Source organism: Stegodyphus dumicola, chromosome 8 (genome assembly GCF_044657685.1).
Source record: "Stegodyphus dumicola isolate Sdum_Otavi_A_Nest chromosome 8, ASM4465768v1".
NCBI lineage: Eukaryota > Metazoa > Arthropoda > Arachnida > Araneae > Eresidae > Stegodyphus > Stegodyphus dumicola.
Genome location: NC_140775.1, coordinates 160,971,435 through 160,987,122, shown reverse-complemented (window position 1 = coordinate 160,987,122; position 15,688 = coordinate 160,971,435). Strand labels below are relative to the sequence as shown.

General features: G+C 32.6%; 1 long non-coding RNA gene across 1 annotated transcript; it reads right to left on the bottom strand.

The window, feature by feature from the left end:
- Positions 1 to 233: 233 nt before the first annotated feature.
- Positions 234 to 4,812, bottom strand: LOC146996013 (uncharacterized). The gene is made up of 2 exons (XR_015042777.1): positions 2,609 to 4,812; positions 234 to 2,521 (listed from the first exon to the last, which is right to left on the bottom strand). It is a non-coding gene; the product is annotated as an uncharacterized LOC146996013 (long non-coding RNA).
- Between the last annotated feature and the right edge of the window lie 10,876 nt (positions 4,813 to 15,688).

The window sequence follows — 15,688 nt, the reverse complement described above, 5'->3', positions numbered from 1 at the left end:
ATCAGCATCCCGATTTCAACATTTTCGCGCATACATTTGAAAATAGAGAACCCTTATATGCGCGTATCACGCACGCATGTTTGAGCACACGTATATTTACACATTTTAAATTTAACCATTCTATTTTCTAAAGAGTATTTTTCCTCACACTGAGAATTTTGTGGAAACAAATTGTAATGGAACTGTGGAGTTTGCCAGTTTATGAAAAAGCGTTCGATTTCTTCAGAAGTATGACATTTTCCCCAATAAACTAGAAAACGAAAATTGACACTGAAGAAATTCAATTTCTCAAACCACTAAAGTGTATGGAAATGCAATGTGTAAAACTGGAACCCAAAATTTAGAACGGAGGTTTGAAAATTTGTGCCATTTTCTTAACAGCTGTCGACTTTATTGTTCGGTAAAGAAGTATACTTCGGTAAATTTTTGAGAATAATTGGAATTATCCGCAAACATAAGTAACGATTAATGAAATTACTTCCTAGAAATAAGAGTCTTCTGTGAAAAAAGAAAAAAGGGGTGGCACCACATACACTACATGAAATAGGCGAGAGTATTTACGCGGAGTAACAATTAAGTTGGTCAAATGCTCCTGCAGCAATAGAGGAATCTGCGTGTAAGAATAATGAACCTTTTCTGTAGAGGCGTAGCAAGGGTTTTTAGCGTCCGAGAAAAACTGAAGATATCGCACCCTCTCCTGTCTACCAAAACGCAATGGGGAAAATGACCCCCTACATACTGCGCGCGGAGACAGAACATTTCAGGTATTTACAGATTATCATATATAACCTAAGCACATATCAAGCTGATTAAATTAAAAATCTTAGATTAACAAGCGCTAATCAATTTTCGACAAAAAGTTATTTGCGCCAATATTAACTTTCGCCCACCGTTAAATTAAATGCGTTCTTAATTCTGGCGAAAATGGCCTTGTTTATAAAGTAAATACAGTCAGTTAAGTCGAAATATTTTGAAAATATCTTGAGCTATTTCTTAAAGTTTATTAGAATAAATATTCCGAAAGATAAATTTTCTAAACGTGAGAAAACTATCACAATCGAAGTGAATTAAAGAAAATGCTAACTACCAAGTTAACTTAAAATTGTTTAAAATTCCTAAAGAAAACTGTTCAGCGCGCGTCTCCATAACTGAACAATTAATTTCCATTAAATCTGAAGCATTAATATTTCAAGTTCAAAGTATTTTAAAATATTCAACAGAAAAACGCACATAACAAAACACGGCTTGGTAAAATGGCACTCATATTCTCGATAAACCGGCCCCTTCAGATAAAACTTTAGCGGGTTATTAAGTCGCTCTTTAAAATTACTTGTTCCATACCAATTCTTAAGGCATTTTAGTGCGATAAAGCATACAAGGGAACAGACATTCCTTCGTGGAGGATTTCCCAAGGGAAACTGGTTTGTATTTATGTTACACTTGGAGAAACCACTAAAATCAAGCATTCATCTAGCCCCCGTTCGACAGGGTTCGAATCCATGTCGAATTATTAGTATTCAACTATTCAGCCACTTTTGGAGCTACAGATTCTTAAATGCATATTATGCAATATGCATACAGATTATTCTCCATATAATTCTACTCAGAGCAACAGATTATTAAACACAAAAATTACGAATTTATTTAAAATTAAAGCTTCCTTAACAAAAATATGATGTATAATACCCTATTCTGTACGACTTAACACCTTTGGATCCAAAAGCCATCTTCTCGGTATAATGAAAAAAATTACGATGAAATAAAAATTGCCTTTGAAATGAAAAACCATTTCTTTTAATTAATGACTGCGATGGTGAAACTGGTTAAATCCGACTCCACTTTATTTGAATATTGAATGAAAATCGGATTTAATGCTTCATCGAGCTAAAAAAATATTTAAACTCCATATTAACTGAGTTAAGACAAATTGTATTACATTAACCTTTTTTAGATATGTTATATTCTAAAATTTTACTTTATTTCAGTATCAGAATTCTGTAATCATACTTCCAAACAGACTAAAGAATTCCTTCTGTTGAATTAGAAATTTTTGACTAACGTATACAAAAAATAATGGAAATGAAACGGAAAGTAAAATAAAAAGCCGCGGATTTATCTGATAAAATACAAACCGAGAACGTTTGGATTATTTAGATTAAGGCAAAGCATTCGATGCTACCTGCCTACGGCAAAGACTGCTATCTTGGAGGACTAAGGAGTAACTGGCTCGTACTTACCAAGAAAAACTACGAGAATGAATATGCAGCAAATTTATTCCAGGGTTTGAACGCGGGTTGAACTACCAGCTTCCAGCTATTTCTACCGTTCAACCGCTAAGCAAAAGATGATTGTTCAGAAAAATATTGGTCTAAAACTTAATTTAAATGCCATTTCCTTGTAAACTATGTAAAAAGGTTTTAACAGTCGATTAATCTTCATTATTTTCAGAAGCCTTTTTTCTTGCTTACACAGAAGCTCCAACCACAGACCTTTTAAGACATTCGCTGGCGATGTCTTAAAGCTGAAAATTCAAACAAAAAGGATTCTCACAAAGAAATCCCTTTGGTTAGTTGGTTTAATTAAAGCTAACAATCCACAAGCTACTTACCGCAGGAGGAATGCCTTCAGGAAGAAGTTTGGAAGAAACCTAGATTGTATTCACACGAGATAAACCAGTGCGGTCTGTCATCCCTCTGGAATCAACCTATAGGAATTAAACCGCATAACCACCATACACTCGAGAATTCATGGTACATAACGTATGCGGGTTATGTGTGTGCTAAAGAAAACCGCAAAATGCAATAAATATCCTGTAGTCCGGCCCTTAATGTTTGGTAGATTTAATTTAGCATGCATATATCCAATACAAATGCTGTCTGACAAGGCAACAAGCATTGCTACTCAAATGTAATTGGAAGAGTTTTCTTCGGACTGATATCATTATGCAAAGTTTCGTTTAAAAGTCTATTCTCACAATAGATTTAATTACGTTTATAAAATTGCTCGAGTTGTCTTCATAAGTTCTATTGGCCGGCATATTTGATTATTTGGTATCCCTGGAGTTTTAAATTAGTTGTATTGTTAAACTTCTAAGAATAAGAAATATTGAGAACAAATACCAAGCATTTATTAATTGTAATTAGAAACATTCCACAATTAAAAATGGCTTATAATGTTTTAAACGTTCCTATTACCTAATATTTGTTACCTGTTCCCAGAAAAAATAAATCGCAACATTATGACTTCACAAGGCTCAAAGAGATCACTTAATTATGGAAAATGTTCAAGGATTGTCCGGTTAGATATGCTGGTAGTATATTTCGTTTTAACGGACGAACGTGGAATTCTCAATCTCTCATTATGAAGTCAAGTTTGAGAGAGAACGGTACTCCACCAACGACCTGACGGACTTTTCGATTCGGGGAACCTTAATTTCTTGTAGAAGTACGTTGTCCAGACTCTGTTGACCTCTCGAGAAGAAAGATGTGATTAATGCATTGTACGAGTCCTGAAATTGTTTTGAAGGATTGAAGCCATTCTATATAACTTCGATTTTAAGTGACGTTGATGGAAACCTAGTAGTCTATTCGAAAATTTGGTGCTTGCAGTTTGGAATAGCAAACAGACTGTCGCGATTGTTGTTAGCAAACTTATTCTTGCAATGTCGCATTTCATAATTTTTCTGATTAAAGTCATGTATTAAGCTATTTATAAATTACTAATACTATGCTTTCATTTTACTAGCGTTCATTATATGTCAAATTTAGAATACTTTTAAATATGCTTAAAGTCTGATCACTTGTAAGTTACATATATATAGGAAATTTTTTTTTATGCAAATGGAGATTTGTTGAATAAGGTAGACAAAAATTGCACAATAGCCTGTTAGCAAATATATCACAATAGCTTCTTTTCTATGCACTTGCCCATTGCATATATTTTAAAAATTTGTTTTAAATAGTTTATTGTTCTATAATTCTATAAGAGATGTCAAAGACCCGGAAGTTCTGATACGGCGGTGGCTTTCAAACGAAATCAACCAGAGCAACTGCAGCACAAAATTTTGTTTTTCTTTTTGTATCGAGATATCGAAAACATGGTAAGAGCCTGATTATTTTCTATCCTTTAAATCAAGAATTATTTTATACAGTCAATCATTTTATATGTTCAATAAACATTGTTTCAGTCATCTTAAGAATATAGTCATGGAAGACTGTCCACAGTAATATGGTTCCTATTAATGTTTTCCAGGTAAGCGGTGAAAATTCAACCAACCAGTCTGCTTGTCAAAGTAAACCGTTCACAGGAAAAAGATGTTCGTATTTAACAGTTTTAGCCACTCTTAACATTACTGGGTTAAAATTTAATGCAGAGAATTTGCATGCAACACAATACCTGTCCAATACGAGAAACTAAAGAAATCAACAAATTTTCCGAAACATCTTACCTTGGAAGACAACTTCTTTACAAAACGCACTTGAAGCTGCATCCAAAATGGTGCAATAGGTTAGAAGGTTACTTGATTTTAATTCAGGCAAACTACACGAAGACCATGCGTTAACGAAGCGGAGGCTTCCTGGAGAGTCTTTCAAAGGAAAACGTGTCACGGTACATTTGCGAAAATAGGCGAAAACGGCCATGCAGCAACCTTGTTCTCTAGGATTCGAATGCAAACGATACATCAGTGCTTAAAGTTCTTATCTATTTAACCTGTTGGTGAGACGCAGAACTTTCTAGCAAAACCTTCCGTCATTCCATGTGATTCTGTGATTGGTGAATATATCCAGATACGTGACGTTGTGATCCAGAAGAACAGAGTTTTATTGGGTATTTCCTTCTGATATCCTAACGACTGTAGAATTTAATTAAAACTTATGGAAATGAATGTCGTCCCTCTCTCGATGATGACGAAGGAACATTTTCGAAATGTAAAGAGATCTGAAAATAACTCTCTGCTATTCAATACTTAATAACAAGACAAACCCACACACATTCCAAGGGAGAAATTTTCTGTATTATATTAAATGCCATTTTTAATTTTCTGCAAGTCTATCATATACGATTCTTTTTTTTTTTTTTTTTTTTTGAAATGTTTTATTAATTACAGTCATTTTTTATTTTATTTTTGCCGTATTATAGTATTTTTCTTTTTTTGTTAACTCTAATTCTAATTTCTCGTAAGAGACTTGTAAAAGTAAGTTATAGCACTAATAAAATAAATAAACAAATGTACAATAGCATTGTAAAGGCGGGAAAATGATGAAAAAAGCAAATGTGAAAGAAAATAATAAAAAAGTTAAAAAGAAAACAAAAATATGAAATTCTTTCGAGTTTACACTTCGAAATCATTTGGGCTAATGTGCCTTTGGGCTAAAATTATTTAAGAACATATCTTCAGAATTTGTAATATACAGTCTCGCGCGATGGAGATAATTTTGTTTTTTTCTGTACATTGAAATTGCTCACTTTGAATTCGTTGAGTTTGTTAATCAAAAATTCGTTAAAGTTTTACAAAATACGAAACAGAGAATACAACAAATTTGAAACTCTAAATTCAGGCTTCCAGGTATCCATGTTCGGGTGGAGGTCTGCGTTATTCAAAGTTTGATGGCTCTAGATACCGTTTGTTTTTCACAATGCGAGAAGCATACATACATTCATGAAGATTCTTCATTATTTAATTTCTTTAAATATAGCACAGAGAGATAATATTTTGTGGCAACAGTTTGAAAAGTGAAACGGACATTTATAGTGAATCGATGCAAAATGCCGTTTCGGCACTAATAGCCCTTCTGGGCTAACGCCCATTTCAGCTAAAAATAAAAAATAATCTAAATTGAGAATGAAATTCTGAAAACCAGAAATAGTCTCCTTAGACCAGCGGTTTTTAAACTACGGCTCGAGGGCTGAATCTGACCCGCGAGCACTAAGGATTCGGCCGCCAGGGGTTTTTTTAAAATAATTTTATAAAATTTAAAGCAACAAATAACATACACATTAACTATTTTATATAACAGCCAACCTAGAAATGCGTTGCCTATCATGCACGTTCTTTATAAAACATATTACAAACATACAATCGTTTCTAAATTTACAATGAGTGAAATACAGTAACGCTGTATATAAAAAATCTCATATGGATACACATTACTTCCTCATACGTCCTATTAAATTACACACATATTTGCCACACTTCATTTAAACTTATTTCCTCGAATTTCATTAGAGATATATTTCTTATTCAATCAATTTAGTTCTCACTTCACGGCAAGAAACAAATGTATAAAAACACAAAACATTTTCAAAACAAACAAAAGTTTAAAATGTAAACAAATGGCGGCTTCGTTAGCCTTAGTAACAATCAAACAACTTTTAAATTGTTGCTAATTTTGCAACTATTGCATGCAGATGAGCTTATCCGGAATATAAGAACAACATAATTCAGTCACATTTAAAGCAAAAAATCACAATTTACCAACATATAAGAATAATAATAAAAAAAAAAAAACTGAGCTTCCCGAATGGGTAACAGCATATGTATTATACATATATTCATACTGCCGATTACAACCAAAGAGGGAGATGCAATGTTACATGTTCTAGCAGTCTCATATACAAAATTACAACGTTTTGAAGCTACTCAATTTTGAGTTATGCGAGATACGTACGTACAGACGTCTGAAAAAATTTCTCCTGAATGCATTTTAAATCCATTTTACAGTCCGTTTTGGGAAAAAGTCCTTTATTCTTGCGCAACATAAAATTCAAAGAAAAATAACAACATTGTTCATACGTACAGATATCATGGGGAAAAAGGTTCAAATCGATTCGAGAGTGGTCAAAATAGATATTTTTGTTGAAATATGGTATCAAAAATTTTTCGCGATTACAATAATTCCTTTATTTCGTGTAAGGAAATAGAAAATTCTCATTGCATTTTTTAAAAGAATAAAAGTTTTGTGTGTTATTTTTCCTACTGCCCTAGTTGTATTCTAGGTTGGTTCATAGAGATTTTCAGTAGTGATTTTATTTAAATCTTAATTTTTATTCTGCATATGTTGTAATTTATTTAAATTTTGGTGTTTTTTTTTTTCACTCAAAACTTGCCCAAAATGTGAAATACTTATGAGCCAAAGTTTGCTCCTGATTAAAACGCAAATAAAATGTGCTGATAAATTGTGACAAAGGGTAGGTAAATCTATTGAAAAGTAAAGTACATACTAAACGAAGAGATCTCTAATATTCTAGGCCAAAAATATATTTTTTGCAAATGTTTAAAAATAGCTTTAATAAATTTATTTTAGGTGAAATTTCAGGAATGTCTAAAAAACAAGGCTCTTCGTAAGATCAAAGCATATAGATCCAATCACAAAAATCTCACTGCGTGAACTCTGTTCATCATAATTGCATCGCCACAGTCTGATGAATTAACTGTATCTTGGCCTTTGAAACTTCGTGAAAGAGCCAATATGGCCCACGAGCTGAAACAGTTTGAAGACCCCTGCTTTAGAACGTAAAATTGCAGAAAAAAATTGGTGGCCAAGATATAGACAGGTGCTTCAAAGTTGCTTGAAGCATCTTCCTTTCGCTGGGCATGATGAAAGCACTCAAGAATACGTTTAACATTTTTATCGCCGCTACCGCAGCTGGCACAAAGCACTTGATGGAAATCCAAATAGCTCTTAAAATTTCCATTTAGTCATCAAAGAAGCAAAAAATATAACTTCCTTCTGTACTCATTTTTATTTCACATTTCGCTTCTTTTTTAAGAGAATTTCAAGAATGAAAGTAACAGAAATCAAAGTAAAAAATGGCCAATAGATATTTAATAAAATGCAGAGAAAACTGGTGACGAGAACACACGCACCTACAAAAAAGTTTGAGGGGGTAAAAAAGTCTAGTATCGAGCTAAAAGCATGGGGAGAGAAATAAGCCAAATGCGCCAAACTGGCATCGAAAATGTGTGGTATGGGTTTAAAAAAATACCGAATTTTATTCCCATAACATTTCAATCTCACACCAAAATAAGTTTTCTGATACGTTTCTGTTGCTTGCTCAGCATACGTTAAAAGAATGTTTAATTATTTTCTATGAAAAAAATTTAAAAAATTAACAGCTGCTCTGTGAGAGGTGATTTAAATTAATAAATTGGTACTGTTCTGTTATCAGTGCCGGACTCGGATATCACCAAGAGCTGACAATCTGGTGAAAAATTCGAAGCGTAAAATATCGCCAAAATATTTAAATTACGGTAAATAAAATACGATATGGTTAAGTTGAAGAAAAATTCAAGGGGAAAAATAACATGATATTCGTAAAATTAGAAATTTTTAATGTAAATTAAACAACTTGCCAAAGAAAGAGGGGGAAAAATCATTTTATGGTTTTTCGTGCACTTTTTCAGACTGAATAATTCCCCTATCTGGAGAAATTGCATGAAATATTTCATCATTAAGCAAGTCCAAATTTTCAAATCCATGGTAAATACAATAATAACAAGAAATCAAGTGACCGTTGCAATCTTTGGAATTTGCATTCTCATTACTAATTTTGAAAAGGCATTCTTTCACGTTTTCTTAATCGCCAAAATCGCCAACGTTAAGTTAAAATTGTAACGACTTTATAAGTAAACATTGGCGACTTCATATGAACCAATCTCTTGGCGAGTTTAGCAAAACATTTGGCGACGACTCCGGTCCCGATAACAGAACAGTACCAATCAATTACTTTCTCAACATAGTACGTGAAAAGAACATTTCATTTTTTATAGGAAAATACCAGAAAAACTTTACAACTACTCTGTGAGAGGTGAAATAAATTAATTAAATTTAACAAAATGTTTCAGGAAAAAAACATAAAGCAAACTTAAAAGTAAGCAACTTAATAAGACATCGAGCAATATGATATGCTTAATTAGATGTGATGATAGAATTAATTCCGAATAAGAAATATATAATCATTATTTGAGTTCACAAAAATCGACTCATAATGTGGAATTCGAATAAAGCGATGATTTCGTGCGTTATAGTAATAAGGAAACCAGTTCAAGGAATAGTATGTCTCCTTCAAAAATTACTAAGTAATTAATAAAAATTGAAATATTAACAATGTTCTGGAAGATTTAGGACTCTGTGTTGTTTTCTTTCACAATGTAGAAATTTTTTCTGCGAAAATGTCATCAGTATAAGGTCAAATTTTACGTAATTTAGACTAATAGTGTATATTTATTTACATTTTAATTTAATTGGAGGTAAAATCCATTCTTATTTTTCTATAAGTATTTAATGAATACAAATAGGGATTAAAATTGATTCCGATAATCTGAACACATGGGACAGTCCCAGATTTCTGGTAACCCTAAACATGTCGTATGTTTACTTTCGAGTTTTCCTTTTTTTTTTTTTTTTTTTTTTTTTTTCCAAGTTTACTACTGTCTGCATAAAAATGCTCGCTACATGATCTCTTAACATCAGTAACCTTTTTCTAAATTGACATTTTACTTTTAGTCATGTACACATGAAAACATTTCACTCTTCAATTTTTGTATGACCCCTAAATGATTCCCGACTTACACATTATGATTCTAATGTAATTAAAGATCGTGAGAATATTAGTTACGTATTTTTAGACTTTAAAATCTTATAAATAACTTGTGTGAAAATTCTTTCGAGACACAAATTATACAAAAAATATAAATTAAAAGCGGTAGTAAATTGCAGAAGAATGTCATTGAAAGACATTTAAGGGGCAAACATCAGCCTCAAATTGTTCTAGTTTACTTATGAAGCGACTCGTCAGGGCAAGTTAAAAATGACATCAAAAATCGCAAGTTTTGAAAGTAAATATTATGACCAGTTTATCAGAGTCAAACATTCCAGTTTGTCAGAGTAAAACTGGAAGTTGTAAGTGTGAAAATAAAAGCCAGGTTTTCCGGGTGTATAATTACACTCATGCGACATTACATTTCGAATAGACAGTTTTGTTTTACGCTATTGTGTTTTTTCATAATTCCTTATTAAACAATTTCAAGTTTTTTTCTTCTTCTTTTCTTTTTTTCTTTTTTTTTTTCCAAAAGGCCCGCGGATAATCAGGAGTTGATTACAGTTAAGGGCAAAGAGGCGACTTTGGTAGATAGGTAAGAGCAAGCACATATCAGGCATTGTTTTTTGCTAACAAATTGATTCATTATAAATTTTAAAACTATGGTAACAGTAGTTATCTTTAGCATTCTCAACAATCGGAATCTGTTATAATAAAATTCTGCATTGTAGTCTAAAACATTTCCTGAGAAGAAGCCAGAGATTTATATTTAAGAAAATAAAGCTGATATCCATCTTTTAAAACATTTCCTGTGAAGAAGCCAGGGATTTGTATTTAAGAAAATAAAAGCTGAAATCCATCTTTTAGACACTCTGCATACATTTTAGTTAAAAAAGTTCTCTACCACTGCTTCTTAAAGCTGTCGAAATAGCTTTAGCGTTGTATGAGGATCTTCAGTACAAACAAACTTTAAATTTGCAAACAATTTTAAAATATTTGAACACTTGCATGTGTTTAGTAAGATATTCGTAAGCGATAAATGTTGAAATCGATTATCACAGTCAATTCTTAATTATTTTCAAATAGTTTTTTATGTTTTAGTTTCGAAGCTGCCGGTAAACGCTTGAAGTTTGGCTAAATATTCATGTATTCCGTATTACGCTTATCTGAGTTTAGATAGCTGCATTTCTCCGCAGTTTTCGCCAGAGCTGCTGAGACTTCAGGCACAAAGAAAAATCGAAAAATGACTTGCATTGAAAGAACATTTTGATAGAGAGCGACATAAGATGATTTCATTTCTAAGTCATTTATTTATGATCGGTAATGATTTTTATGATTCTTCAGGATTAGTAAAAAGTAAGTGCCAGTCAAAATGAAGATTCTGTCTCGAATAAAAAATCAAACATAAAACTTATTTATAAAAGAGCATGTAAATCATTGTAAAATGAAAATTAATATAAAACAATGCACAGAATTGAGATGACATAATTGAAAAGAATTAATTTTCTTCAATTTATGGTCAATCTGTTAAATAACAAAGACATAAATAACCAGAAAAATAAATAAAAGTTAAAAAGTAAAAAATCAAAAATCTCAAAGCTTTCAGATTTTATATTACACCCAAACGGGTTTGTTACTTCTTTGTTACGAAGTAAAAAGGAAACATTGGAATGGTGAAAATATTCATGCATCATATTTCAACGAAAATATCCATTCTGACCGCTATCGAATGCAATTTAAAGATATTTTTGCGTGACATCCGTACGTAAGGACAGAATAAAGGACTCTTTCCCCCGAAAAAAAATATAAAACTGATTGGAAATGGATTATGAAGAGAAATTTTCGTGGCGTCTGTGCGTACGCACGTACGTATCTCGCATAACTCTACAACGAGTAGCCTCAGAACGTTGAAGTTTTGTATACAGGATTGCTAAAGCATGCAGATATGCACCTCGTATTTTGGTTGCAATCGGCCACACGAAAAGGATATATCTTTATATATAAGCGGCTAAAGTGTGTATCGCCGATAGTTTATTGTTGCCACTCGGAAAAATGAGCGCGGAAATTAACGTTTCCGCAGTTTTTAATTAATATCTCGGCCGATTAAAGTCGTACGAAGATGAGAACCGTATCGATGGGTTCGAAGAATTTTATAGAATCTCCGAGGATAGGCGTTTCGAATTTCAGTTCGGCGCCGTTCCGTAGATATGCGAGAAAAAAGAATTTGGCACGTAGCCAAATCCCTCTAATAGGGAAAACCCAAGAAGGAAAGTGGAGAATGTAGGGAAAACGTAGGGGAAAATTAGTTTTTAATTAATATCTCGGCTAATTAAAGTCCCAAGAAGACGCAAACGGTCAAAATGGCGTGACAGGGACCTGCGAAATCCAACGCTGTGCTTCGCTAAGCCCGGGAGCCAGCCGTTTCGGAGGAGATGATGTTACTTCACCCCATATATATATATGCGGCTTAAGTGTCTGTTTGTCGCCGATAGTTTATTGGTTGCTTGCGTAACTGTACTAGCCAATGGGCTGAAGTTGCCAGGCACAGGGTTGCCGTTTCAATTGAGACGTAGACAATTTCCTGTAAAACTCGCCTTTGCTATGACCGTCCATAAGTTTCAGGGCCAAACGCTTAAGCATGTTGGCATATTTTTACCTGAACCTGCATTTGAACACGTCAACTTTATGTTGTCTGTTTAAGAGTTCGTGAAAGAACGTACGTAAAATTAAAAATAATGGATGGTTCTCTGCAAGGCGAGTTTAAAAATTATGGAAAGATCTACACAAGAAATGTTGTGTACAAAGAGATCTTTGACATGTGAATTAACATTTCATTATTTAAATCAACTTTACTGATTGAGCTAGCGGTGGCTCTTAAGAAATGTACCGCCAGTGGTTTCCTTCATTGCACTCTACTTTAAGCAAGCAAGTAGAAGGGATACCCCGTGGGGCAGTAAGCAAAGGTGGTCCTCGCCGCCTGTCCTGGGTAATTCAGTTTAAATTAGCAACCTTTGCACAAATCATTTTAATTACAATTTATAGTATCTAGAACAGCGGTCCTTCGTATGACCACGTTCTAGTCTATATATATCCACTCTGTTACTCGGCTCAGTAATCTCAGTTTCTTTATTCTTATATGTTTGTAAATTGTGCACTTTTTGCTTTGAAAGTGATTGAATTATGTTGTTCTTATCTTCCAGTTAAGGTTTTTATGCCTTTAGTAAATTTGTATGCAATATTTTTAGAATTATCAACAATTTTAAAGTTGTTTAAGTGCCACTAAGCCTAATAATTTTTTTGATAGCGGCCATTGCTTGTTTACATTTGAAACTGCAGAGTAGTGGATTTGATGCCAATCTAGAGAAACGTAGCTTCGCAACAACAAAGATAACGCCTTCATTTATTATTGCGAATTAAATCATGCTTAATCTTTTCTGGTATTTTTTCGACGAAATAAGTGTCTAAGATTTACTTCGTAGTTTTCAATACAGATATTTTGAGTTTTTGTGTATTTTTGCCTTGTCGCGAAGTGAAAACGGAATTAATTGAATGAGAAATACTAAATTGTCTGTGAAAAACTGTTTTTTTATTTTATTTACTTATTTATTTATTTATTTTGCTGTTGTTGTTGTTTCCTTAATATCTTTTATACATCGCTTTAGATTTATTATGTATTTGAATAGAATATGTAGCAACGATTCGCTAATTCTTAAGATGATATAAATTTTGTGCATTCTAAGTTAAAAAATGAATGAAATGTAACGCTGTTAAGTGAACCTAGGGCTAGAGTGTCGCTATGGTAAACAAATACAGAGAATTTTAAAGAGTGCATTTATTCTATTGTGATTTATGCGCTATCGACGAAATAAATTTAATTCAATCCAATAACTTTAAATGAAATTCAAGAAAAAATGCGTATAATTTAATATTCCTTACAAAGAAGTTATGTGGTGTACGCATCAGATTTTTTTCATTTACAGACATATACACGTTTTGACAGCATTTGGGCTAACACCACACGGGGCTAAAAATATTTAAAAACAGCATATCTTTAGAATTTCCAATAGATAATATCCCGGGCTGGAAATAAAAAGGTTCTGTTCCCTACTGTGTTGCCACTGCTCGCTTTGAAATTGCTGAGCTTTTAATCAAAAATTTGTTAAAGTTTTACACAATATGAAATAGACCAATAAAACAAATTCGAAATTCGGTCTTCCAGGTGCCCATGTTCGAATGCAGGACTATGTTATTCAAACTTTGATGACTCTAGGTGCCGTTGTGTTAATTTAAGAGTTTAGATCTGGGTATATTAATCTTTCTAACGTTCATTTCAACTCTGATTTTTTTTTTTTTTTTTTTTTTTTTTTTGTCTTTCTATTGTTCAAAAATGAATTATGTTACCATTTGATCTGCTATTTGGAAGTCTAAAGTCACAGTGGGTATTGTATGAGTTTATTGGAATAGTTACAAAACATGCAGTCTATATGACTTTTAGGAAAAGAGGTTCTTCATGGATTGCGTTTCAATGAAAAAATAATCGTATTCACGTTATACATAGGAAACCTATGAAACCGCACATGTATCGTGCTGCTTTATGAGATATGTATCCGAATCGAACTACCAGTATTCGTTTATTTTACAGGTAGACTGCTCAGGAGTACACGGGATGTTAATGCTCAGGAGTACAAAATTCTTATTTTTTTGTTTAAACTTTAAAATCTTCTATAGAGGTATATTATTTATATTTTAAAATAACAGATCTACTACTTTTCGAAAAGAATAAAAATTAATGGTACATATTTTTACGTTCCTATACTTATGCACATAAAAGTCCATTGTCCATCATATTTAATCAGAAATCTGGAATATTTTGCATAATTAGGCTACATTAAATGGTAAACAATCGTATCCTTGGATTTTAAAATAGGAGGAGAATCCTTGAAAAATAAATTTTTTATTTAACTTCTCACAATTTTTTTTTAAATTTTGGGGTAATTTTTTTATGAAGAGCCTTACAATTTCTGCAAAACGTTATCAATGCACGTACAGTTCTCTTAAGAATATTATCAGGATCATATAAAGTTATTAGTATTAGTAAAAGGGCGCAGCCCCCAGTCCACCTAGCCGGCATAAGCCGGACCATATGACTAAAAGAAGGACCGGCCAATCCAACCAAAAACGAGGGAGTCAGCAACAACCAAATCAACAAAATTAAACTAGCTCCAGAGAAACTAGGTCAGGGCCTCGAGTAATGGGGGGGAGGGGGAAGAAGTTACACACAGATTAAAAAAAAAAGACATAGCAAACTCAAAATTACTATTATCAAAAGTTTTGCACAGCCAATCAATTAAATCAACATTCACGCAAAACAAGCCTAAAGAATTAAAATATAATAGAGTTGTTAAAATTAAATGAGACTCTTCACAGACCTCAAACACATACATACCTCACTCCAAATAAAAACAAAAATAAAAGTAGATCTAGTTCTCAATTCCAATAGTCTTCTTATTCATATTAATAATGTTCATTATTTCCCTAGCATATCTTCTCGCCTTTCCATTTTTCTTATTCAGATCTTGCATACTGAATGATAAGTGAGCTGCATCTCCATAAGAATTACATACTCGTATTTTGCATAGCAGTTCTCCTTGAGGTGGAATTTCCTGGAGGGCAGACAATGCGTCTTAATATAGATTAATTGAATATAATTCTCCCAGATGTGAGTCAATTCATTGGAAGGCTTCATTTACAGAATAAATTTCTACCTGATATACAGAATTAATAGTTTTCATATTCACTGTTTTAGAATCAATTTCTACACCATAAAAAATACCACAAAGGCACCGTCGACGAACATTTAAAATATAAAAACAGTATTAGTATGAAAACAATTAAAACTCAAGGAGGATTTAAAATACCCAGAATTTTCCTTCATGTACTACATGTGGAAAGGTAGGGAATGCCCAGCACTTCCTTAAAAAATGTAGAAATTTTAAGGATATTAGATCTATCTAAAAATAAATTTTAACAATTCATTTATTTCTTTTAAATATTTTAGTCAGTTATATGAAACTGTTATGAAATATATCAACCCGACCATCTAATGGTTGGTATACAAGTTTTCAGATTGTTTCTCTCCTGGTGGTGC